The 27,437-nt window shown below is 36.7% G+C and overlaps 1 protein-coding gene across 47 annotated transcripts in view; it reads left to right on the top strand.

The window, feature by feature from the left end:
* The window catches only part of MBD5 (methyl-CpG binding domain protein 5), a 444,773-nt gene that overhangs the window by 247,156 nt on the left and 170,180 nt on the right, over positions 1-27,437 (top strand). Inside the window, exon 1 of one of the 47 annotated variants that reach the window (XM_064287216.1) lies at positions 1,065-22,062. The exons of the other annotated variants lie outside the window; for them this stretch is intronic. The gene's annotated coding sequence lies outside the window, so the exon portion shown is untranslated. Of the gene's footprint in view, positions 1-1,064; positions 22,063-27,437 lie in introns of those variants that run through there. 47 annotated transcript variants of the gene reach the window in all.

Below are 27,437 nucleotides of genomic sequence, written 5' to 3'. Positions count from 1 at the left end.
CGGGCTGCCAGCTGTTCATATCACTCGGGTTGGGCAGATGAGCCGGGCCAGGGCTGTGGCAAGGGCAGGGAGGGTGGGCAGCATGGAGGAAGCAGCGGTAGCTGGGACCACAGGAGTCAGGCAGAGGGCTCAGAAGTCTCTTTTTCCAAAGAGGCTTTTCTGCCACTTCTGCAGCCTCCACCAGACCCAGGTGACCAAGCCTCACTTCCCCACAGGCCCAGGAGCCACCCACTGCCAAGGCCTGTCTCCAGGGCCAGCAGAATGAGAACATGGACAGGTGAGGCTCGGGGGTCCACATGGAGGCCTGGAGGACAGCCAGGTGATGGTGGGCCCCTGCTGCTCTGGAGGCAGCGGGCAAGCCCAAACCACACCACCCCTAATCTCTGTGGGCTCCGCAGTGGTGGGGAAGGTATGTGGCCCTGACTCTTGTATAGCACCAATTTTTGCATAACAACCTGGTCTTTGGAACCTAACCATGTTGATAAGTGAGGAGTGGGTGTATTTTGTTATGATCCTCTTTATCTCGGTTGGATTTGTTGTAATGTCTCCAATTTCATTTCTTATTTTGGTTATTTGTATCTTCTCATTTTTTTTTTTTTTTCCCTTTGTCAATTTGACCAGTGGTTTGTCACTTTTAAGGATCCCTGGTTGCACAGTGGTTAAAGTGTTTGGCTGCTAACCAAAAGGTCAGTGGTTGAAACCCACCAGCTGCTCGATGGGAGAAAGATGTGGCAATCTGATTCCATAAAGATTTATAGCCTTTGAAATCATATGGGGCAGTTCTCCTCTGTCCTGTAGGGTTGCTATGACTTAACGGCACTGGCTTTTGGGTTTTTGTCAATTTTATTGATCATTTTGAAGAATCAACTTCTAGTCTTATTGATTCTGTTTTCTATTTCATTTATTTCTGCTGTGGTCTTTATTAGTTCCATTCTTTGGTAGTTTTGGTCTGCTTCTGTTCTTCCTTTTCTGTTTGTTCAAGTTGTCTGGTTAAACTATTCATTTTGGACGTTTCTTTTTTTTTTTTTTTTTTTACTGGATGCATTTATTGCTATAAGTTTCCCTCTATGCATTGCTTTTGCTGCGTCCCAAAGATTTTGGTATGTTGTGTTTTCATTCTCATTTGATTCTAAATTTTTTTTTTCCACTTTTGATTTCTTCTATGACCCAGTAGTTTTTTTTGTTTTGTTTTTTTGTTTTTGTAATGTGTTGTTTAGTTTCCATGTTTTCAATTTATTTTCCTTATTCTTACTGTTGTGGGTTTCTGGTTTCATTATGCTCAGATAAGATAAAATGCTTTGTATAATTTCAGTCTTCTTAAATTTTTTGAGGCTTGAGTGCTGATACATTGGGGGGATGGCAACCAATGTCAAAAACAGTTTTTGAATAAATTTTTGAAGGAGAAACTGTTTTTGCACTATAAATCTTCACCTAAAGCGCACTGAATTTTTATTTTTTTGATTATTGAGACTTCTTTTTGCGGCCTAAGATATGGTCTATCCTTAAATGTTCAACGCACCCGAAAGGAAAAGAATGTGTATTGTGCTGCTCTTGGGTGATGTGTTCTATATATGTCCGTGAGGCCCAGAATGTTAATAGTGTTATTCAGATATTCTAAATTTTTATTGATTTTCTTTCTAGTTCTGTCCGTCATCAAAAGTTGTGTGTTAAAATCTACCAATGTAGATCTGTTTATTTCTTTCTTCAATTCATAGAGGTAGGATTTACAACACATAGGAAAATCACATCAGATGACAAAATGTTGAACAATCACCCAGTAATAGAAATCACAGCCTACCCAAGTTGATACACATTTTGGGGGGACACAGTTCAGTCCAAAACATTTAGTAAAGTAGAGGGTCAGCAAAAAAAAGAGGAAGACCCTCAACCAGATGGATTGACGCAGTGGCTGCAACAATGGGCTCAAACATTGCAACAATTATAAGGATGGCGTTCTGTTGTACATTGGGTCACTGCGAGTTAGAATTGACTGAATGGCACCTAACAACAACAACAGATTATTTCTATGATTTTTTTCCCCTCTTTATTTCCCTTTTTTCTTTTTTTGAGACAACTGTAAGTTGAATCTTAGGCCTCCAGAGTCAATCTTCTGTAATCATTACCTTTAATATTTTACCTATGTGCTTTTTATTTTACCTTTTGAAGATTTTTTTCAACTTTATTTTCCAGACTCTCATTTGAATGTTATTTGCTAGTCATATTTTTAATTTCTAAAAATTGTTTCTTGTTCCATGCTCATTCCTCCTTCAAGATATTTTTCTGTTTTTGTACTTTAGATGAAGGTTTACAGAGAAAATTAGTTTCTCATTAAACAATTAGTATACATATTGTTTTCTGACATTGATTGCCAGCCCCATGACATGTCAGCACTCTCCCCTTCTTGACCTTTGGTTCCCCATTAGCAGTTTTCCTGTCCCATCCTGCCCTCTTGTCCCTGTGTCTGGGCTAGTGTGCCCGTTTAGTCTCATTTTGTTTTCTGGGCCTGCCTAATCTTTGGCTGAAGGGTGAGCCTCAGGAGTGAGTTCAGTACTGAGTTGAAAGGTTTTCTGGGGGCCAAACTCTTGGGGTTTCTCTAGTCTCTGTCAAAACAGTAAGTCTTACCTTTTTTTGTGTCCTATATTTTTCTCCAGCTCTGTCCAGGGTCCTCTATTGTGATCCCTGTCAGATCAATCGGTGGTGGTAGCCAGTCACCATCTAGTTTGCTGGTATCAGTCTGGTGGAGGCTGTGGTAGTTGTGGCCCAGTAGCCCTTTGGACTGATCTTTTCCTTCTGTCTTTAGTTTTCTTCATTCTCCCTTTTTCCAACAGGATAGGACCAGTGGAGCATCTTAGATAGCTGCTCACAAACTTTTAAGACCCCAGACACTACTCACCAAAGTAGGCTGTAGAGCATTTACTTTATAAACTATGCTGTGCCAATTGAGCTCGATGTTCCCTGAGACTTATATCTTCTTTAAGATATTCTTTTCTTTCTTTATGGATGCAATGTGTTGGAAAGTTTTTCAAAGGTATTTTTAAATTCTGTAAATATTCTCCAATTTTTCCAAGGTCAATTTTTTCCCATTTGTTGTCTTTCTTTTTCTCTTCACTGTGGTACACTTTCCTTTGTCAAGTATTTGGTGCTCTTTGGTTTCTGTTAAATTTTAAATTTTATTGTTGTTAGTTGCCATTGAGTCAATTCTGACTCATGGCAATTCCGTGTGTTACATAGTGGAACTGTTCCATTGAGTTTTCAAGGCTGTGGACCTTTTGGAAGCAAATCTTCAGTGCTATCTTCCAAGGCACCTCTGGGTGGGTTGGGACCACCAGCCTCTTGGCTAGTAGCCAAATACTTAACAGTTTGCACCACCCAGGGACTACTTTTTAAGTAGAGTAATCAAAAAGTCACCAGATAGTGTGTTCATTTTCTTTTGAAGAAGAAACCTCCATTTTTTGCTTGGGATAGGGATAGAGGCTGCACGTATGCTGAACATTTCTGTGGACTGGTGGTTGGAAAATCCACAACTTTGTCTTCTGATTTTCAAATGTTCCTCGATCTCAGCCCCATGCCTCTCTACTAAAGTTCATCTATTTTGTGTTCCCAGTGTCCCTGCCTTTCCAGGGTTCTTCCAGTGGATTACCTTTTCCTCATCTGCCATTCCTTCCTCTTTTACTCTGCTTTATCACTCATAACTACTTTTTTTTCTTCTCTTTGAAATTGTTGAAATCTCATTTCCACTGATAGATCACCTCTCACTCCTTTTCTTTGTTGTGTGTTTTTTCTTTCAAAAAATTATTTTTCTACTAGTATTTTCATTAGCTCTCAAGAGAGAAGAGATAGAAATATGAGCTCAACCTGTCATAATGGAAACCCATCTTAAGAGTTTTTGACTGCCTTTATTGTTTTTTTTGTTTGTTTGTTTAATATGGAATCTGTAATTGATGCCTTGCTTCCCTCTTTGGAAAATGATTCTTAGTCTCTAGGTTGTTTTATTCTTTTTTTCTTTAGTTAGTAGTTTCTAGTTTGATTGTTTACTGTGGTTAGTGACTGGCCCGTAAAATATTTAATTTGGGAGTTCAGTAAAGTTTTTTTTAGTATGGAATATAATGAATTTTGGTAAATGTTCCATGGACATTTGAAGAGAATTATGTTCTCTGTCACATACAAAGTTACATTCTTTTATTTTACATTAATTAATTCTTTAATTTACTTTTGGATGCTTGAAACATAAATGACTGTGAGAGAAGTTGTTTTCCTAAAACAATTATTTGTACCTTTCCATGTTCTCATTGAGTTTCCAATAGCTACTGTTTCAAGTATCAGTGCTATATTATTTGTAGTAGAAAAGTTAATAAAATGTATATCCTTGTATTAGTATTTAGTTCTTATCAGTTCAAAGTAACTCATTTTGCTTGTGTATTTCATTTTGCCTTGATTTCTACAGGTATGCTATTAATGTTACTTCCCTTCCTTTTTTATGTTTGTATTTGCCTGATATGCCTTTGCCTGTTCCTTTAGTTTTATCCTTTGCTTAGAAATGTTTAAGGTGCAAGTGTTACAAGCAGCATGGAATTGGATTTTGTTTCTTAGACAAGCCTGAGGGTCTTATTTTTCTGACAAAGAATTGGATCACCTCACTGTTATTGTGAAAGAAAATATATTTGATCTTATTTTATGCTCTCTATTTTTTACACCGCTTTTTGGGAAACATTTCTCTTTGTCTCTTTCCTTATCTCATCTCATACGTGTCCTGGGAAGCTAGAATGCTTGAATTTGTCAGTGTCGTTTATTGAAATGAGAAGCCTACCTTCATCATATATACTTATCAATGCTGGACTGTTTCTTTTTTAATACTTCTTTACTCTTTCCTTTACTTTTTCTGTTTTTGCTATGCCGGTCAAGTTTTTCTTGATCTTTTTCAATTCTGTTTCTCATTTAGAATTTTTACATCATATTTTTTTTTTTAATAATTTTTATTGTGCTTTAAGTGAAAGTTTACAAATCAGGTCAGTCTCTCATACAAAAACCCATATACACCTTGCTATACACTCCCAATTACTCTCCCCCTAATGAGACAGCCTGCTCTCTCCCTCCACTCTCTCTTTTCGTGTCCATTTTGCCAGCTTCTAACCCCCTCCACCCTCTCATCTACCCTCCAAGCAGGAGATGCCAACGTAGCCTCAAGTGTCCACCTGATCCAAGAAGGTCACTCCTCACCAGCATCCATCTCCAGCCCATTGTCCAGTCCAATCCATGTCTGAAGAGTTGGCTTCGGGAATAGTTCCTGTCCTAGGCCAACAGAAGGTCTGGGGGCCATGACCACCGGGGTCCTTCTAGTCTCAGTCAGACCATTAAGTCTGGTCTTATGAGAATTTGGGGTCTGCATCCCACTGCTCTCCTGCTCCCGCAGGGGTTCTCTGTTGTGTTCCCTGTCAGGGCAGTCATCGGTTATAGCCGGACACCATCTAGTTCTTCTGGTCTCAGGATGATGTAGTTTCTGGTTCATGTGGCCCTTTTTTTACATCGTATTTTTATTCTAATACTGCTTCATTCCTCCTTCAGTGGCATGAATAAATTATATAATAGTTTCTCATATATACAGCAAAAACCTTACCGTTTTAGTCCCTCCAATTTTTACCCTTGACATGCAAATACGGTACAGTGTGAATGAATACTGATTGATTACTTTCGTGTGGCCTTTCTGGCCATGGTCTTGTAACTCCCACCCAGTTGATCAAGTGGGACTGTGTGATAGGGTAATCCAAGGGAACTGGTCAGTTTTGCCTTAAAAGAAAGCCAATTCTCGAGCAAAAGAGAGGAGCCCAGCACCACCAAGGAAAGAAAGTCCAGGAGGAGAGATTCAGCAGCAGGAGACAATGTGGTGGGCCTCCCAGCCCACAGAGAGAGGAAGTTGAATGCATTGGGCAGAGAGTGAGGGTCAGGGAGAGGCATGCCTGTGAGCATGGCTGGGAAGAGGCTATCCTGATGGAAGAACTGTATCGTGAGTGTTTCTTTGCGTGACTTGTAACCTGTTCCCACCCAGTGCCATTGAGTTGATTCCGAGTTATTACTTCCCTAATAAACCCCATAATCGTGAGTGTGGTCTATGAGTTCTGTATGACATTGCAGTGATTTATCGAACCCAGTAGAGAGTGCTATGGGAGCGACGTTTCATGACAGAATTAGTAAAGATGGTGGCGAGAGGAGGCTTGTCTGGTCTCTGCCTCATTGGAGCTAGCCTTGTGCTGTTGATCTTGATTCTCCTTCCCCCTTATGGATTCAAGGAGGTCAGACACTGCCCCCACACTGTTTTAAAACACACACATACACATACACCTCCTTGTAAATAATCTTGACTCTTAGGTTTAGATTGTTATTTATTGTTTACATTGTGTAAATTTTGTTAAATGGCTAGTTCAACATGTGCATTGCTTTCAAAGTTTTACTGATTTTATTACTAATACATTCTCATAGTTAAAATTTTTTATTCATTTCTTAGTTTTCTTTGTGATAGATATGTGGGTGGTAAAGTTTTGGGGTGCTTTGTATGGATGTAAAATGTTTTTTTATCTTTAGAAATGAGTAATGGAGCTAGACTAGGCTTAGGACACTTGGCTAGAAATCTTTTACTTTTAAAATTATCAGTTGCTTCTACTGTCTTCTATGTGTAGGGTTGTGTAAGAGAAGACTGATAACAACTTAATGTTTTCTCATTTTAGGCAACATGTTTATTTTGTTTTTGCTGAAACCTGTAAAAAAAAAAAACTTCCCCCTTTATTCTTTAAGCTCATGAGTATCACTAGGATATTTTAAGATCTTTTGCCTAAGTATCAGTAAACCCTTTATATCAGAAAATTCACATTTTCCTTCATCTCAGGGAAATTCCCAATTTCTTTTATTGCTTCCCTTTCATCTACTAGTTTTCTACCACTCAAAATCTTATTAGATTAAACCTCCTAGACTTGTCCTCTAAATTACTTTCTCTTTACCCTTTATTTCTTCATTCTTTTAGTTTGCATCCTAGGAAAATTTATGAAAACACTCTTCTAAAATCACCTATTTTGCTGCTTACAACATTCATTTCTTTGTATAAATTCGATAATCAGATCTTTAATTTAAAAGCAATATTTTCTGATTTCATATGTTTCACAGTTGCAAAGTTTTCCATATATTAAGTACCCTTGGCTCTGTAACTTCAGAAAATATTTGCATCTTTCTTTCTTCTGCATTGCTCTTAAGGAATGATTTTCAGGTGTCAGTCAAAATATTTGTAGAGCGTTGAGTTCAGTTAAGAATACAAAGTAAGTGTGAGGTCTGGTTTAATGGGCAATACTCATACTATGTAAGGCAATTACACAACAATTATAAAAAATGGTAAAAAGCTTTATAGGACCCTTTGAACTAGAAAGTTAGAGAGTTGAATAATAGAGAAAACATCCTAGGACAATTACAGATCATTAAAATTTGATCTTAGTGTGATACTATGAAGCATTTTGTAGAACCTATCTTTTTCTTTGGATTCTACCAGAGAAAACCCAATCATAAATAGTTTCATATATATTATATAGATATTAACATATATATATAGTTTAATTCATCCACGCTATCAAATTATATGTTTCCTAAAGTGGTCTAAAAGGTCAGCAATTTAAGCTCACCAGCCATTCCATGGGAGAAAGATGTGGCAGTCTGCTTCCATAAAGATTTACAGCCTTGGAAACCCTATGGGGCATTTCTAACTCTGTCCTGTAGGGTCACTATGAGCCAGAATAGACTTGAATGCAGTGGGTTTGGCTTTGGTTTTTTTTAAGTAGTTTTTAATTTTGTGTTTTCTTAATATCTACAGTATCTGTAATATTATGTCTCCTTTCCAGTCATAATGTCTTTTATTTTTGCTCACTTTTCTTCATCAGTCTTGCTAGAGATTGGTTTATGGTATCTTTATCATTTCTACCCTTCTTTCTTTACATTTACTCTTTTTCTTGCCCCTTTGGTTGAAACACTTAGTTGATTGATTTTTAATCTTTTGTTCTTCAAATTTAATAAATGCTTTTGAGGCAGTCCCTTTATGGTCTTAACTAATTGAGCAGGTTGGGTTTTTTTTTTTTTTAATCAGGTTAATTAAGTTATAATTTACATAAAGTAAAGTCACTTTTGTTTTGGCAGCTTCAGGCGTTCATTTAATCACCAACGGAGTCAATATAGAACATTTATCACCCACAAATATTATCTTGGGCCCATATGTAGTCAAATACCCATCACAACCCCGGCCCCTGGAACCTGCTGATCTGTTTTCTGTCCCTATAGTTCAACCTTTTCCAGAATGGCATAAATGTGATCATATAATATGTCACCTTTTGATTCTGGCTTCTTTTACTTACCGTAATGCGTTTGAGATTCATCCACATCGTTAAATGAATCATTACTTTATTATGATCAGAAGTCTAGTATGTATGAGTCTGATTCTTTGATACTTATTGAGGCTTATAATCATATCTTGCATTTCTAGAGTCATTTACAGTTTACAGATTATACTCACATATTTTTTTAATCTTTACAAACATCCTGTGTGTGGATATTATTATCTGTTTTATAAATGAGGAAACAGGTTCAAAGGTTGAGGTGATTGGATGAGATACCATCTCCCGTGGGATAAGATTAGCTGAGTCCAGACTTAATCCTAGATCTTCTGATTCGGAGCCCAAATGATTTTTGATAAATGGCCTACATGTACTTGAAAGGAATTCTCTGGTTTGAGATGCAAGGTTCTACATGTAGCTGTTTAAAAAAGCTAGTTAATTATGTTTGTTAAGTTTCCTATATTCTTACTAATTTCTTTCCACTTTATCAGTTTTTGATAGGGGTATGTGTGTGTGTAAAAAGCTCCCGTTATGTTTGTAGATTTGTCAGGTCTTAGGTTATTTTTATTTTGCTTTAATTTACATGCTTTTAAATATATCAAGGCCATATTGTTCAGTGTACTCAAGATGTTTAAATCTTGATGATTTTATACTTTTTTAATACTTCTTTTTTGTTTTAGTGCTTATTTGCCCTATGTTTTATTTTTCTGATGCTAATATTGCTTTACTACCTTTTTTTTTGACTGGTATTTGCCTGGAATGTCTTTTCCATTCTTATTTAAGACTACTGAATGATTTTAGTTGTAGGTGTGTGTCATCTGAGCATCATAAAGTACGATTTGTTTTTCTAAGTCCATTACGTTATATGGTGACTTTCATTTTTATTTTTAGTATAACTATATCTTCCTCATTTCTTTCTCTTCCTACCTTATCTATAATTGCTAAGTATTTGAAACAGAGAACTCCCAGAGTATGTACTCCCAGTGCCATTTTGACTAAGAAGTCCAATAAATACAGTTTTAACATTTAGAAATTAGAATATAAATCTTTATGAAACCCATCACCTTTGACATATATAAGATCCGTTCCACTGCTGTGTGTTATTGCATGTGTGTGGTGCATCAAAACAAGAATATGAACACATTCTAGAGGTGTGGGCTCTGAACTCAAACTGAGTGAGTTCATATTGTGGCATTGCTCTTCTTCTATGACCCAACTTTTCAAAGCCTTTGTTTCCTTATCCATATTAATGAGGTTGTAACTATCACAGATATCTTAAAAGAATTAAATGAGGTACTATATAAAGCACTAGCATAGTATATGACTCCTAGTAAGCCCTCAATGAACGTTAACTATTAATAGGTTTTTCTGGGAGTATATGATATGCACATTTAACAAGGAAGTTCACCTATAGGTGCTCTCCTAGGGGGAATGTATATAGTATAAAATTATATTTTGGATATGTATATGTTAATTTGTTCTTTGAAATTAAATACTCTTGGGGTCGTTATGAAGCGCTGGTGGTGCAATGGTTAAAGTACTCAGCTGCTAACCAAAATGTCGGCAGTTCAAACCCACCAGCTGCCATGGGAGAAAGATGTGGCAGTCTGCTTCTGTATAAAGATTTACAGCCTTGGTAACCCTATGGGGCAGCTCTGCTCTGTCCTATAGGGTCACTATAAGTCGGAATCAGCTCAATGGCAGTGAGTTTTGGTTCAGAGGTCGTTGTACTGCCCACCCTATATATTCTATACTTGATGGGTGATTTAAGTGATCTTCAAAGGCAATTTTACTACTGGGTGTTTTCCCTTAGAGACTGACTTTAAGACTTAACACCCTCATCAGATGTGACTGTCAGTAGTTATCTCTGTAATAGTCATGTATATATTGGCATCAGGCATTGATGTTTATATAGCCATGGTTTAATAGAAAAGTCATTTGGGCTCCGAATCACAAGATGTAGGATTAAGTCAGCTAATCTGTGGAGGTGAGATCTTATCCCATGGGAGATGGTATCTTATCCAATCACTTCAACCTTTGAACTTCAGTTTCCTCATTTATAAAACAGATAATAATATCCACATCACAGGATGTTTATAAAGATTAAATGAAATAATATATGTAAGTATAATCTGTAAACTGTAAATCTCTCTAGAAATGTAAGCTGTGATTATCTGTCTTTGTTATAGCAGTTTTACAGAGCTCAAATGAAAAGGAGATAACAGTGAGCCTGGAAAGTTTGTTGGACCTGAAATTCATCAGGTACTTTCTGTAGTAAAGAAAAACTGTATGAAGTGAGAGTTTTGTGAAGAATGATTCTTAGGGGATAGGAAAAAAAGGAGAGAAGTAGATATAAATTATCTGGTTTTTGTATTTGACAGTTTAACTGCTGAAACCAGAGTCTTAGAATCCTTTGCTCTTGCAGCCACTGCATACAGTATTTAGTCCTCCGTACTTGGAAATAGAAATAAAGGAAACCTAATTTTAGTTCTGAATCAATCAAGCAAGGATTTCCTTCTCTGAGCAGATAAAATTATTGTATACCTTTAGTGGACTATGCTGTTTATCCTTAGCTGATAGCTTTTTTAAATTGCAGGAAAAGTGTTCCTCACCAAAGTCTTCAATACTGTTTTTCCCCTCCGTCTTCTGACTCCAATGTAGCAGAAACTTCATGAAGTAGAATATGGTTTGTTCTTGCTAGAGCAGGGCAAAGACTAAAGTAAAATCACTGCTGGGAGCCAAGTAAAACATTAGCACATATAGTTGTAGCTTCACTCAGCTCTTAACCCCTTTCTTTCTTAACGGTCTTCCTAACTTTCCATGTATGGTTCAAATATCAAAACAGTATGAAAAGGTATACGGTAAGTATCTGGCTTCCACCCCTGCCATCTATCCCCACACATTTCCCTGCTAGTAACTGCTATTGCTAGTTTCTTGTGTATCCTTCTCCTGTTTGTTTATGCAAACATAGAAGTACCAATATAGATAGGGAAAGATGCAGATATGTTTTCTTCTCCCCCTTTCTTACACAAATAGTAGTATACTGCTTTACACATTTTTTACCAAACAATTTATCTTGGAAATTTTTTTTAATGTTAGTACATATTACTTTTTACAGCTGCATGGTATTCCATTAGGAAGATGTGCCCATGGTTTATTTAATCAATCCTCTGTGGAGGAAAACTTGACTTGTTTTCAGTCATTTGCTGTTGCAAACACTGCTGCAGTGAATAACTTTGAACGTGTGTTGTTTTATATATGTGCAGGATATTTATGAGATAACTTGCCAAAAGTAGGACTACTGGGTTAAAGAATAAGTGAATTTTTAAAAAATTTTACTTATTGTTTCAATTACCTCAAAACAACAGAAAGCTGTGGCATCGGGAATGGAGCCCAGTGGTGGAGTTGTGCAGACAGACCTGGATTTTATCCGAACTCCATTATTCCCTTGCCATGTGGGCAAGTCCTTTCTCTTTTCGTGGAGCCTCGACTTCCTCCTCTATAACACTTAGAGACTAGTTTGTCTCCATCTCTGTCATTTATAGGATTAGATGAGATAATGGATGGAAATTGATAACACTGCCCATCTCTAAGGTGCTGGGATTATTAACCTAAAAATGGCCACAGCCCTGATGTCCACATGCTAGGCTCACTTTCTTTTCTTCAAAAAAAAAATTTTTTTTAATTATTGTACTATAAAATTGACATTTTCTTTCTTTTAATGTACTGTTCTATAAATTTTAACACATGCGTAGATTTGTGTGACCACCATGATCATCAGAATACAAAACAATTAGAAAAAGCGATTTTATATTAATAGATATCAACTATTAGATATCAATTAGAATTATGGTATTGGCGAAGAACATTGAATATACCATGCACTGCCAGAAGAACAAATAAATCTGTCTTGGAAGAAGTACAGTCAGAATGCTCCTTAGAAGCAAGGATGGCAAGACTTCATCTCACATACATTGAACATGTTATCGGGAAGGACCAGTCCTTGGAGAAGGACATCATGCTTGGTAAAATAGAGGATCAGAGAAAAAGAGAAAGACCTTTAATGAGATGAATTGACACAGTGGCTGCAGCAATAGGCTCAGATATAGCAAGGATTACAAGGATTGCACAGGATCCAATAGTGTTTCATTCTGTTTTACATACGGTTGCTGTGAGTAGGAACCAACTCGATCACATCCAGCAGCAACATTAGATATCGATAGAAAGTTGGAAGTAATTGTTCTCCATAAAGGTTGTACACCCAGAGTGCACTCCCATGGGCAATATATGAGTGACTTTTTCTCACACCCTTGCCAAAAGATAGAGTTGATTGTTTGCTCTGTGCTTGTTGTTACAGCACTCCTTGTGCAGAGACATAAGCAGTAGACTAGGGCAGCGGCAGCTGTCTGGCCCTTCTTCCCTTGATTAAAGTTGCTAAGCCTAAAATCTGAAGCTTAAAAAGAAAAATAAATACTAAACAGAGGCCTCATATTTTAATCACATTTTAAATCAGCTACTTTTCCCATCTGCTCCTGGAACAAATAGACAGCTTAGTTTACAGCACTCTGTCATTCTGAATAACTAAGGGATAACTGAAAGAAAGCAGAAAAAGTAGAGTGTTGACTGCAGTTGTGTGCCTTTGGGATGGTAACTGCTCTTCACTAAGTTTTTTTACAATTCAGATGCACATATAATTTCTCTCTTCTCTTCTGCCTCCTACCCAATGTTAAAATGCTTGGAAATGAAAGAATGCTTAAAAATCAATTACAATTTTGTTATCTATTTGTAAATTCACTAAAAGAACCAAAAAATAAAAAAATAAACCAAACCCAGTGCCATCAAGTCAATTCCAACTCATAGCAACCCTGTAGGACAGAGTAGAACTGTCCCGTAGAGTTTCCAAGGAGCACCTAGCCAATTCGAACTGCCGACCCTTTGATTAACAGCCTTAGCGCTGGACCACTATGCCACCAGGGCTTCCCACTAAAAGAAAGAATAATGTTAATAGGAATGACATGAGAAAATGTGGACTGAAGTGTTTGAAACATTTTCTTTCTTTACTGTAACTGTAAATCCGCTTATACAACTAAGTTCATAACTTTGTTTAGAATGCTCAAGTCTAGAATTGAAGTAGAATATTCTCATCCCAATACTTGGAATAGTAGTTTTCAAGATAATTTACCAAACCAAATGCTTATGTAGTCATCTCTGATCATCTTCAAAACATATGTAACCAAAATAACATATCCTCATACCAGGTTTGGAAACCCTGGTTAAGTGCTACAGCTGCTAACCCAAAGGTCAGCAGTTCAAATCCACCAGCACTGGTCGGGAACTCTATGGGGCAGTTCTGCTCAGTCCCTCCCGTAGGGTTGCTGTAAGTCAGAATCAACTCGACAGCAGTGGGTTTGGTTTTGGTGTACCAGGTTTGCTAAGTACTTGCCTTAAGGTCCAATTCAGCCAGCAGGATATCATTTGTCTTACACAATCTTTCAAAATTGGATCATTACACATTAAAATACAAATTTTGGCTTTATTGAATGATCAGATATCTGACCAAAGTTTCCTATAGTGTCATATCACAGCTGTTGGTTGGTGCATGTGCTCAGATTCATTATGCTTTTATACCTGGCCACTTCACTCATATTGTCCTACTTATTCCTCAGAATGTGATATAATTTAAAGTTCTAGTAAGCTTTAACATCAGCAAGCACATATTTTGTTACCAATATTTTCAAGTTTACATATAATCGGAAAGATATTTCAATAAAAAACAAAAAAAACTGCAGTTATTATGGTTAAAGTGTTGTTACAAACATGAAATCTGTCATTTGACTTGTTGGTTGGACTACATAACATACAGCTTCTTCCCCCCTTTAATAAATGAACGTATTTTCTTACCATCTGGGAAAACTGTCATAGATTTTTATCACTTTTTGAATAATTCCTGCTTTTTTTTTTACCTGTCAGATTGATTATTCCATATCATGTCATTTGACTCTTAATATATATATCTTCAAAAAATTTTTAGTTGCTGAAAAATGTTGCAGCAAGGTTAATCAGAGCAATGATCATACTTCTGCATTTTTCTCTCTCTGAGCTGAGGAGTTGACTTATCATATAACTTCTCATTGATTTTGATCTTCCAAACTGTTTATTTGGGTAAGCTTTAATCACTTGTCCACCCCTCACCCTACACTCTCTGTACTGAAATATATCCTGGCATAAACAAAGGTGACAATGATGGACATTGCTCTCTTTGTTATCACTGCACCAAAACTATAAAATGCATTGTCTATGAACACAGTTAATTGAGGTTTGAAACATCTGTGTTGGAGAGGAACTTACTTAATCTGGCTGTACTCGTTTTTCAGAATCAAAATTGTTTTCTGACTTATTCTTTATTGTTACTGTTGTTTTCTAAGAATAACTGATACCTGGAAAAGGAACCTAAATGAAATAGGAACCAAATACTTCTGGTGAATACTAGAGGCATGGAGGTTGGGAGAGAAGGTTTAGTGGGTCTTTATTATGGAAAAAATAAAGTAAAATAAACCAAGGACTATTTAAATGCAGCTTGTAATTTTAACCGTGATACTAATGAAAATCAACAAAGGATGAATGACACTTCGATTTTCTTTTTATTTTGCAATTTCTAACAAAGTTAATAACACAATATGACATCCTCCTCATGATGTTTAACTTTCTAGCATGATTTTAAAGATTTAAAAAGTATTCAGACAGCTTTTGTTTTAGTTTTGTTTGTTTGTTCTAGTTTTGCCAAGGACTTCTCCAATCCTGGCTGATTTTCTCCTCATATTTTTAACTGGTTTGAATAACTTTATGTATGATATTTGGATCAAATATCACTTTCATTAACTTTATGAAATCTTAACTTCTTTCCAATATTGACTTTGTAGTAAATTTGCATTATATTATTTATAGCTGTAAATAGCATCGCAAAAGAACAGGTACTTTAAAACATCCAATGATTACTGACCAACAACACTTTTGTCATGATGGGTAAGGCTAGGCTCTTTGGCTCTTTATTGCTGAGCAGGGAGGAATATTTAAGTATGGGCTAATTATTGAGTGATGCATGCATTAGTATTTTTTACTGTGAAATCTTTTGCTTGAATGTTCAAATAATAGGAACTCCTGTCTTCTCGTTAGCCTTCTGCTTATGGGAAATGTGGCCTTCTGAGTGGCACATTCTGGACCTTTTCTAACTTATTGTAAAATCTTCCCCATCATTACTTAAACTCATCATGTACAAAGTTTTAAAGAGCGCTGTTAAAATCTGTGTGTGAAGCAGTAAGTGTTGGAGAGGTTATGGAGAAAATGGAACCCCGTTCATTGCTGATAGGAATATAAAATGGTGTAGCCACTATATATGGCCAGAAGAAGTGAAGGCAAGAACACAAACAGAAACCTGTACATCAGTGTTCATTGCAGCACTGTTAACAATAGCCAAACGGTGGAAACAACCAACAGATGGATTTAAAAAAAAAAAAAAAAGTGGTATATATGTACAATGGAATATTATGCAGCCATAAAGAGAAATGAAGTTCCAGTATATGCCACAATATGGATGAATCTTTAAAACATTAGACTGAGCAAAATAAGTCACTAAAGGACAAATACTAAAAAATCTTATTTATATGAAGTGAGCAAATGTATGTAAACCAAAGATTATTAATGGTTACCAGTGAGGGGAGGGAGAGGGAATTTTTGTTTGGGAGGCATTGACTTTATGTTAATGATGGTGGATGTTTAGGATGAGTAAAGTGATAATGGTAGCACAACATGAAAAATGTAATCATTGTCATTGAGGTATAAACATGGATGTTGTGTTGGCAAATATTTTGGTGTATATGTTTTCACCACAATAAAAAAAAGACAAGAAAAAATGGGAATGTACAAATATGCTTAAGATCTTGAAAAAAAACTGAAATGATTACTTAAGAGTAATATGACAGACATGTATCCATAACATTAACTAAAGTGGGCTGCCAGGGTTGATACTGACATTTGTTTAACATGAATAATATTCTACCATTCAAGACAGGATTTTTTTTTTTTCAATGTGATAGATATTAGACCAAAGAACCTTACAAGTTGACCCACCATTATATTACAGTAGATGCCTCAGTCACGAATCCATGACAAGAAAAAGCCCAGTGACAGGACTAGATGAACCACAGGTGCAATTAACCACTGAGACTACAGGAAAGAATCTAGTACAGTCTACCACAAGCCAATGTGTTAGAAGTGAGTCTTGAAGGAAAAATAATAAAAATAACGGTAGTGTAGAAATGGGGGATATTGAAGGATTCTAATGGTCAAATGTTAAATGTTATGAGTACTAATTAAACATCAGGACTTTTTTAATCCTGACATTTATTGTTCAGACTTTTGAATAATGTTAAGACTTTTCTAGAGTTCCTATAAATATAGTAAGTTTTATAATTAAGAAGGAAGTAAATCTCATTCCAACCTTCTCATCTGTGAACTTCTAGACATATTAGTCTTCCCTATTTTTTTGACAAATAATTGTGTATTGATCATGAACAATTTTTCTGAAACCGTTTTATTTAAATCTCGTATTTTTTGCATACACACTTTCAACCAAACTATAAGCATCTTATCATTTGTTATATTCCTGACATCTGCTACAATGCTAATGGTAGATATGGCCAAAATATTTTGTGGTTTGTTCCAAGATGAGAAAAATAAGGTAGATTCCAATCAACGTATGATACATTTCTCTCAGAACTATGCAAAGCCTTTATAGCAAATATTAACCATCTTTCCTATTAAGAGACTTAACCAATATAAATTGTGAGTGGAATTTCGTATTTATGCTCAAAAGAATCTCTAAAATGATAATACTCTTGAGGATGAGATGACATGTTCATGAAGGTAAGCAGAAACAGATATTTTCTTACATTGCTGGTGGACGTAAATTGGTACCGCTCTTTTGTTTTGCAAAAGAGCGGAGCCAATTTATCTGTCTCTGTCTATGTATCGTCAGTGGAAAAGAGGAAGACCCTCAACAAGGTGGACTGACACACTGGCTGTAACAATGAGCTCAAGTATAACAACGATTGTAAGGATGGCGCTGACCGGGCAGTGTTACGTTCTGTTGTGCATAGGGTTGCTATGAGTCGGAACCGACTCGACGGCACCTAATAACAATAACAACAATCTATCTATCTACCTATCTATCTGTCAGAAGCCTAAAGATATTAATATTCTTCAGCCGGTTATTCCAGCTTCTAAAAATCTATTCTAAAGAAGTAATCTTAAGTATAGAAAAACACTTTATCCCAAAGAAACTTAGCAACGTTATTTATAATAGCTAAATTGGAATCATTGTAAATGATAAACAGCGGTGAATAGTAATAAGCACGTTAATGTTTACAAATAATTTGTCTAAACATGAACCATTTTTTAAATGTATAAAATTTAGTGTTATTACTGATTTGTAAAAAAAAAAGGCAGAGCAAAAAAGATATGCAAAAATAGTTTAAGAGTGATGCCTCTTTGAGTGGTAGGACTGTTTGCTTTTTTACACTTACTTGTATTTTCTAAAAATCTTATAAACTCATGTATTATTTTTATAATAGGAAGCAAGCTTTTTTTTTAATCCAGGAAAAAAGTGAATACTTGCATCACAGCTTTCTTGAGAAAGACAGACTTCTTAAAAATGAAAACTCTGCCTTTTAGCATTTTTTAGGAACTTCAGTAATTTGAGTCATCTCTCTTTTTTCCTGTTTTGTCAAGCTAAAGATTTGTTACTTTTGTTATTCTTTTTGAAGAACCAAATTTTGGCTTCACTGATTTTTTTCTGTTGTTTTTACATTCTTCATTTTATTTATTTACACTATAATCTTCTTTATTCTCTTCCTTTGGCACGCGTTAGGTTTAGTTTTGCCCTTCTTTTTTCGGTGTCTTATGGTGGGAGGTTAGGCTAGAGACTTGTCATCACTCTTCTTTTTTAATATAGGTATTTACAGCTATACATTTCCTTTAAGCACTGCTTTAGCTACATCTCATAAGTTTTGTGTCTTCATTTTCATTTATCTCAAAATATTTTCCAATTTCACTTTTCTTTGACCTATTTTTTTTATTGAGGAGTATGTTGTTTAATATCTACATATTTGTAATTTTCCTAAATGTCCTTGTTACTGATTTCTAGTTTCATTCCTTTGGATTCAGAGAGCATACCTTGTATGATTTCAGTTATTTTAAATATAAGGAGGTTTGTTTTATGCCCTAGCATGTGATCTATCCTGGGGAATAATCCATGTGCACTTCAGAAAAATGTGTATTCTACTGCCGTTGTGTTGAGTGTTCTATAGGTATCTGTTAGGTCTAATGGGTTTATAGGAGCCCTGGTGGCACAGTGGTTAAGTGCTCAGCTGTTAACCGCAGGGTTGGCACTTCAAATGCACCAGTCGCTCTGTGGGAGAAAGATGTGGCAGCCTGCTTCCATAAAGATTTACGGTTCTGCTCTGTCCTGTAGGTTCACTGTGAGTGGGAATTGACAGCAACGTCTTTCGGATTTGGTTTTTTGTTGGTTTATAGTGTTGCACAGGTCTTCTATTTCCTTGTTGCTATTCTGCCTGTTTTTTCTGCCCCTTCTTGAAAGTGGGGTATTGAAGTTTCCAACTATTATTGTTGAATTGTGTATTTCTTCCCTCAATTCTGTCAGTTTTTGTTTCTGTATTTTAGAGCTCTTTTGTTAGATGTATATGTATTTATAATTTTTATATCTTCCTGTTTGACCTTTTAATCATTATGAAATATCCCTTTTTATTTCTAGTAACATTTTTTAAAAATGTTTTATCCGGCTTTCTTATGGTTGCTATTTGCATGATCTATGTTTTTCCATTCTTTCCCTTTTAGTGTATTTCTATCTTTAAAGTGGGTCTCATCTACAGCATGTAGCTGGATCATGTTATTTTTTCCCAGTCTCTGCCTTTTGATTGGATTGTTTAATCCGTTCATATTTAATATTATGATTGATATATTTAGATTTATGTCTGGCATTTTGCTTTTTAGTTTCTATATGTCCCATATCTTTTTTTGTTTCTCTGACTCCTTTGAAGGTCCCTGGATAGCACAAATGGTTTGTGCTAAACTAGTAACCTAAAGGTTGGCAGTTTGAAACCACTCAGTAACACTGTGGGAGAAAGGCCTGGTGATCTGCTTCCATAAAGAAAACCCTATGGAACGGTTCTACTCTGTAGCACATGGGTTCTCTATGGGTCAGAATTGACTCAATGGCAGCAGGATTGAGTTTTTTGGTATTCCTCCATTACTGCTTTCTTTTGCCTTCTATTTGGGCCTTCTGTACCAAAAACCAAACCTGTTACTGTCAAGTTGATTCTGACTCACAACAACCCTATATCGAACAGAGTAGAACTGCCCCTGCACCCCCCACCCATAGGGTTTCCAAGGAGTGGCTAGTGGGTTCAGACTTGCTTACCTTTTGGTTAGCAGCCACACTCTTAACCACTGCACCACCAGGGATTCTTAGGCCTTCTAGGTAGCACAAATGGTTAAGCGGTTGACTACTAGCCAAATGGTTAGTGGTTTGAACCAACCAGAAGTACCTCAGAAGACAGACCTGACGATCTGCTTCTGAAAGGTCACAGCCTTGAAAACACTGTGGAGCAGTTCTCTGCACACATGGGGTTACCATGAGTCAGAATCAAGTCTACAGCAACTAATAGCAACAACCTTCTTATTTACCATTTCTAGTTCTCTTCATTTGTTCTTATGGATTTAAGTTACCATTTAGCGTTATTTCCTTACTATAATAGATTGAAGTTCTCAAGGATTTCATCTACTTGGATCCACAATCAACGCCCGTGGAAGCAGCAGTCAAGAAATCAACAGACACGTTGCATTGGGCAGATCTGCTGCAAAAGACCTCTTTAAAGTGTTGAAAAGCAAAGATGTCACCTTGAAGATTAAGGTGCACCTGACCCAAGCCCTGGTATTTTCAGTCGCATCACATGCATGCAAAAGTTGGACAATGAATAAGGAAGGCAGAAGAAGAATTGATGCCTTCGAATTGTGGTGTTGGCAAAGAATATTGAATATACCACGGACTGCCAAAAGAGCGAACAAATCTGTCTTGGAAGAAGTACAGCCAGAATGCTCCTTAGAAGCAAGGATGCCGAGACTACGTCTTACATACTTTGGACATGTTGTCAGGAGAGATCAGTCCCTGGAGAAGGACATCATGCTTGGTAAAGTACAGGGTCAATGAAAATAGAGGAAGACCCTCAACAGGGTGAATTAACACAGTGGCTGCAACATTGGGCTGAAGTATAACAGCAATTGTGGGTATGGCATAGCACCAGGCAGTGTTTCGTTCTGTTGTACATGGGGTCGCTATGAATTGGAACCAACTCAATGGCACCTAACAACAACAGCAATACAACTTTGCTCCCATTCACTTCCTTTGAGCTATTATTACCAAATATATCACTTTTCTATATAGAAGCAACAGTCAAGAAATCAAATGATGTCTTGCATTGAGCATATCTGTTGCAAAAGACTCTTAAAATTTTTTAAATCAAAGATGTCACTTTGATGACTAAGGTGATTTTGATCTAAGCTGTGGTCTTTTCAGTCTGCTCATATATATGTGAAAAGTTGGATGATTAAAAAAAAAGGAAGATAGAAGAAGAAATGATGCATTCAAGCTTGTGGTTTCAGTGAAGAATATTGAATATATCACCGACAAAAGAATGAACAAATCAGTCTTAGAAGAAATACAACCAGAATGTTCATTAGATGTGAGGATGGCAAGATTTTGATTCACTTACTTTGGACACATCATCAAAAAAGACCAATCGCTAGAAAAAGTCAATGTTTGATAAACATAAAGGGCCAACCAAAACTATCGAAACCTTCTACGAGGTGGACTGACAGAATAGCCACAACAGTGGGCTCGTAAATGCTAATGATCATGAAGGTGATGCAAGACTGGGCAGCATTTCACTGGTATCAAGATTGCCGTGAGTCAGAGCTGACTCAACAGCAGCTGACAGCAACATATGTTACAGCACCACCAATATACTTATAAAATTCCTTTTAAACCAGATAAGAGAAGAAATATGCATTTGTATGGTCTTTTGTAATTAAATAATTATCTTTGCCAGTGTTCTTTGGTTTTTGTGTACAGAGTCATATTACCATCTGGGATCACTTGCTTTTAGCCTGAAGAACTTTCTTTAATAATTCTTATCAAGGTCTGCTAGTAATGAGCTCTTTTCAGTTTTTGTTTATCTGGGAATGTTTTTTGTTGTTGTTTTTGCCTTCATTTTTGAAAGGCAGTTTTTCTGTATGTAAGATTCTTGTTTGACAGGTTTTTCTGGAGTTTTATTGTTGTTGTTTTCCTTTCAACACTTTGAATATGTTATTCCACTGTCTTCTGGTCTTCATTATTTCTTGTGAGAAGTCAGTTAATATCATAGGGGTTTCTTTGTGCACGATGAGTCATTTTTCTCTTACTGCTTTTTTGTCTTGGCTTTTACATTTGTAGTGTGTCTGGGTGTGGATCTTTCTCTGTTTATCCTGCTTGGAGTTCATTAAATTCCTTAGATGTGTTGAAAGTTTTTCATCAAATTCGGGAAGAGTTCATTAAGTTCTTTGGATGTGTTGAAGTTTTTCATCAAATTTGGTAAGTTTCCAGTCATTGCTTTTAGAATTTTATTTCTGGCCCTTTCTGTCTTTCCTCTCCTTCTGGTACTCTCACATACCAATAATTTAAGTGTAGACTTAGAATGACCATGTATAAATAGGCCCAACCTAACTTCAGATGGGAAACCCTGGTGGCATAGTGGTTAAGAGCTACAGCTGCTTCAAAAGGTCAGCAGTTCAAATCCACCAGATGCTCCTTGGAAACTCTATGGGGCAATTCTATTCTGTCATACAGGGCCACTATGAGTCAGAATCGGCTCCACAGCAATAGATTTTTTGGTTAATTTCAGATCACCCTTTTTATAGATGACATTTTGTAGATTATTTACAAGGAAAGGGAATAAGCATTTCAGGGCCATGGCCAACAAACCCAGTGTAACAAAGCAGAGGTGGGGAAACTTTCCCCTTTCCCAGGGGAAATATGATCCCTAATTAACCCAGGCCAGGCCAAGCCTTACTTCTCCAACAGCCATTTTTCCCCCAGAGCTTTCTTGGCAAAAGTTGAGCTTTGCACAGTTCTCAGTCTTTCACAGTTCTACTTTGCTCCTGTAAACTTCACTTCTCCCCACCCAATCTCCATGGACTACTAAACATCCACTCTAACTCATCCAAGGAATACAGAGAAATAGACCTTTTGCATCTATTGTTTGATTAAGTCATTGGACATCTTCATACAAAATAAAGGCTCAGTTTTGTTTTGTTTTTTTTTTCATTTTCTGGGGCATATTTTTTTCATTTTGTTTAATAACTGAGATTCAGTCATTTACTGGTGTTCGCTGGAGTGTTATATTGTATTTTACCCATGTTGAAGATGAAACAGGTTTCTATATTGTATACCATAATTTTATTAAATAAATAACATGCGCCTTCTACCTTTGCCAACCACACCCTTCCCTGTGAGGTATTTTCATAAGTACACTATGCTAATTTTTTTTTTTTTTTTTTTTTTTTTACAGCAACATGTTAAAAAAATCTTGGCATAGTGCACTTATGAAAATGCCTCATGGGGGAAGGGCATGGTTGACAAACAGGGTAGAAGAGGTGCATTATTTCCATAAAAATGGAGTGATTCCCATATTCACAAATATTTGGTAGCCTGTAGAATAAACTTCAAGCTGTTCAGGAAGTCATTCCTGTTTAGGTACATTTAACTAGTCTTGCCTCATTGCTCATTGTTTCCTTGTGTTCCACTTACACTGCGCCAACAACTTACTACTTTTTCCAAACATATTGTTTACTTTACATGCCCATGCCTTTGTTTTCCAAGCTACCTATCCAGCTGAGTGTAGTGGAATAGCCTGATAATAATGTGAGATGCCAGGGCCCCAGTTTACACCTATTGAACCAGAACCTGTAAGTTTAAGGATTTATTTGTAAGCTGCTCCTCAGCTGATTCTAAAGCTTCATAACCACATAACTACTATTGTCTTCTCTCTCCTTGCAGAATGTGCCCCACCCCTTGCCTTCACTTTGCCAGGGAAAATCTTGCCCATGCTTTCAGACGCAACTAAAATATTACCTTCTTTGAGAAGTTTTCCTCAGTTCTGTCTCCATTTCTAATCTAGTAGGTATTTATTGTTCTTCTTGGCTACTTAGTATCAGAGACATTTCCTACCATCCAGGCTCAAAATACTAACCACTTGCTTTTCCAGCCTCCCCTACCCATTGGGCACAAACCCATAACCAGTGCTCTGCCATTCAGACATAGACACCACAGACTTCGAAGAAAAAGCTAGTAACATGATAAAAACAGGGAGCAGAGACTCCATTTCTAGAGAAGGTAGTGGTAACAGTGGCAGCTATTTGTAGTTTCCAAATATGGCAGGGAAGTGATTCCACTCCAGGCAGTAGCAATGCACACTGCAGGCTCTGTCCATGGCTGGATTTTCTCCAAAGATGGTTAAGTCGCCCTCCTGGAGAATTCTATAAGGTGCTTTAATATTCCTTAATAAATTTATTTTCTGCTGAAATTACACTGGGTTGGTTTCTATTACTAGTAACTAAGATACAGGGACCCCTAGTAGAACAATCACCTCTCTGTACCACCCATAGGACTTTATTCACAAGCCAATATAGCAATAAATCATGCTGTCGTATAGTTAATTGCCAGTAAAATTTGGGTTAACTGAGTGAAGAGGGAAGGAAAGAGCTTTCTAGGCAGAAGGCTTAGCAGGAAGCTATGTGGCTGGAAGGAATATGGAGAGTATCAGGGACTGGAAGGATAGTGTGTCTAGAAGGCAGAGTAAGGGGTAACAATTGATGGAAGCTGTTGGGGAAGAAAGAAAGTAAATCATACTAGGCCTACAGTAGGACCATGTGAAGACATTTTAATTTTTACTTTCAGTCAAAGAACAATGTAAATCTGTCGAGGGTTTTTAACTGGCAGGTGTTAATGCTCAGATTTGTTTTGGAAGAAAATCACAGTGGCTGTAAAGACTAAATTGGTGTCAGGGAAATGCTGGTAATTTTACTTGAATTTGAGCTTCCCTTATAGTGTTAAGAGGTTCTGTGTTGGTCTGAGCTGCTGACTGCCTCCTGTCTGTGTTGCTACTAAACCTGGTTACTCCCTTTGGAACAATCCAGAGTGAAGACCTTCCCTCTCCCATCAGACAGCCCTTTAACCTTTGCAGCTGACTGAGATGTAGCACCAAGCCCGTTGCCATCGAGTCAATTCCAACTCATAGTGACCCTATAAAACAGACCAGGGCAATATTCTTTTGTGTTTTTTGCTGTTATTAATAGTGATTGCTAATAATATGGAACCCTGGTGGCACAGTGGTTAAGTGTTTGAATGCTAACCAAAAGGTGGGCAGTTTGAATCCACCAGCCGCGCCTTGGAAACCCTGTGGGGCAGTTCTCTGTCCTGTAGGGTTGCTATGAGTCGGAATTCACTCCATGGCAATGGATTTAGTTTTTGGTTTGGTTATTGCTAATGGAAACCCTGGCTGCATAGTGGTTAAGAGCTATAATGAGATATAATTTTTTTTATCAAATCCATTTAATTTCATGTAAATCTGTAATTTAGATTGGATTCTTTTTGACATTCACGCATGAAAGAAATATGCAGTTTTTTGTTTGGTGGGGGCATCCATCTTATTTTAATCTAATTCTAACCCAGCCCATTTAACCCAAGTTAAAATTCCATTTTAAAACTATAAAATGAAAAGAAAAAAAAGGATATACCACACTAAAAGATATGCCACATAGTGTGCCTTTATATTTCAAGAGCTATTCAGAAATTAAAATTAATTTTCAAGATATCATTTGTATTTTTAGTTGGCCTCAGAGAGTGAAATAATGATTACAGACGGCCAACCAAAAAATGGAACTGGTACTGATTTTAATAAATACAACCTTCTGGATTTTAGCAAACCCCCTAGATCATTATTATAAAAGGCATTCAATGGTAAATCAAACAATTTGGTGTTTCATTCACTGGTATAGTCAAAGACCTCTAAGTTTCTGAAGAATAAGGTTACTCTGCCAGAAAAGCTTTCCAAGCCTGCTTTAAAAAGCAATATCCCAAACAAAGACACAGCATTTGGTGGCTAATATATGCAGAGTTGGTAGGGAGAAGTCTGTATGGCCACCCATCAGCAAGCCTGCTCACCACAACAGCCCAGCAGGAGCCTGGGGAGGAATCAAAGGCTAAAGGCAGAGACAAGAAGAGTTTTCCAAGTTCCAGAGTGTTATTTTTTGTAAGTGCAATTTTCTTTTCTATTGTTGACCTTGTTTGTCCACATCATTTTTTGGTTATTTTAAATGACAGAGAAGAAAAGTGTGGCATTTGATTAAGAAAAATAAAAGTGTATATTCTTTGTCCAATTATATTTAAGGAAATACTAGGTTGAACCATATGAAATTGTCATTTTTGTAAGTCAAAATGATTAAATATGGGCATTTTCACATGATTTAACCTAATAAAACGTACCAGTGAACCCTATTATACCACAATGTATAGTATATCTTCATTGAATTTGCTCATTCTGACTAGACTTGGATACATTGTCTCCTTGTTGTTTACTGTTATGATTATTCACAATAGAAAAGGTTTACTTTTATCAAATACATTTAATTTTACCAAATACCAGAAAGAGATTGGTGTGGACATTTTAGAAAGAGATTATTAAGCTCAAAAGAGGCTTTTTAATAGTAAGGAAGAGGCAACAGGGTATGAATGAATGCAAAACCCCGGGCTGATGAACTGACCCAGCCTATAATGTTTTTATGCCATCTTCTAGGATACAATCTTCTAGGATACAAAGATTTCCAGAGCCTTCACAGAATTAGGGAATATGCACTCAATGCTGTAGATCTTCACGATTCCTTCTGAGCTTGAGATCTCATAAAAAATGAGGGTCAATATCAATACCAATCATACTAATAATAGCAGCTAACACTTAAATAGTATTTGCTGTGCCTGGCACTATTCTAAGTACTGTGCATATATTAACTCATTTAATCCTCATAGCAATCCAACGAGGTGTAGGTAATGTTAGTATTCCCAGATGAGGAAATGGAGACACAGAACACTTAAGTAGTTTGCACAAAGTCATAGAACAAGTGAGCCAAAATTTAAACCCAGGCATTATGGCACAAGAGTTGGTACTTAACCAGTAGGGTAGAGTGCCTCTCAGTATGAAGAGGATCTGATATCACTGAATCAATTCTAACACATTGCAGGGGCTGCAGAATTAGTTGAAATACTAAGTTCCTTAATGGATTTTGTCAAGCTTCTTTCCATTCTGCTGTTGTAGACTATTGCAATAGTTTCCTAGTTAGGTTACAAAAGTATTCTCCCCATTGCAGGTCACCCTGTATCTTGCTGCTAGGTTAAAATAATTAAGTCATCCCTTTAATCCTGTTAACCACTTTCGTCAAATCCCTTTCATGGCCCCACATTTCCACTGCCAGCAAAGGATGCAGAGAAGCAGCCTCTAAGGTCTGGTAACATACTAACTGAAAGCACCTCACTACAAGCTCAATATTTCTTTAAAGTCTCTTGTAAAAATTCACACAAATTTTACATCCCACTCTATAATACATCTATTTGTTTTGATGTAAAAATAATATTTTAAGTATCATTTAAATTACTTAATTCTTAAAAATTTTCAAATAAAATTGATGAGTCAAAAATGTATCACGTTTCCCCTGGGCCTTCCAGTGCCTTGTGAGGTATGCATACCCCTGTTTGATGAGACAAAGCGTACATAATAGATTTTAGGTGCCTTTGCTTCATATTTAAGACCCGGATTGTCCAATGCCAACCCAGCCTTTACATTTTATAACTTGGTGTTTCCCTACGTTAATCCCCTAGTAAATCCTCCATCTACTCACTCACAATTACTTACCATA

This window comes from Loxodonta africana, chromosome 6, assembly GCF_030014295.1.
Source record: "Loxodonta africana isolate mLoxAfr1 chromosome 6, mLoxAfr1.hap2, whole genome shotgun sequence".
NCBI classification, from domain to species: Eukaryota; Metazoa; Chordata; class Mammalia; order Proboscidea; family Elephantidae; genus Loxodonta; species Loxodonta africana.
The sequence above is the reverse complement of the archived record's forward strand: the minus strand, read 5'-3'. Positions and strand labels throughout refer to the sequence as shown.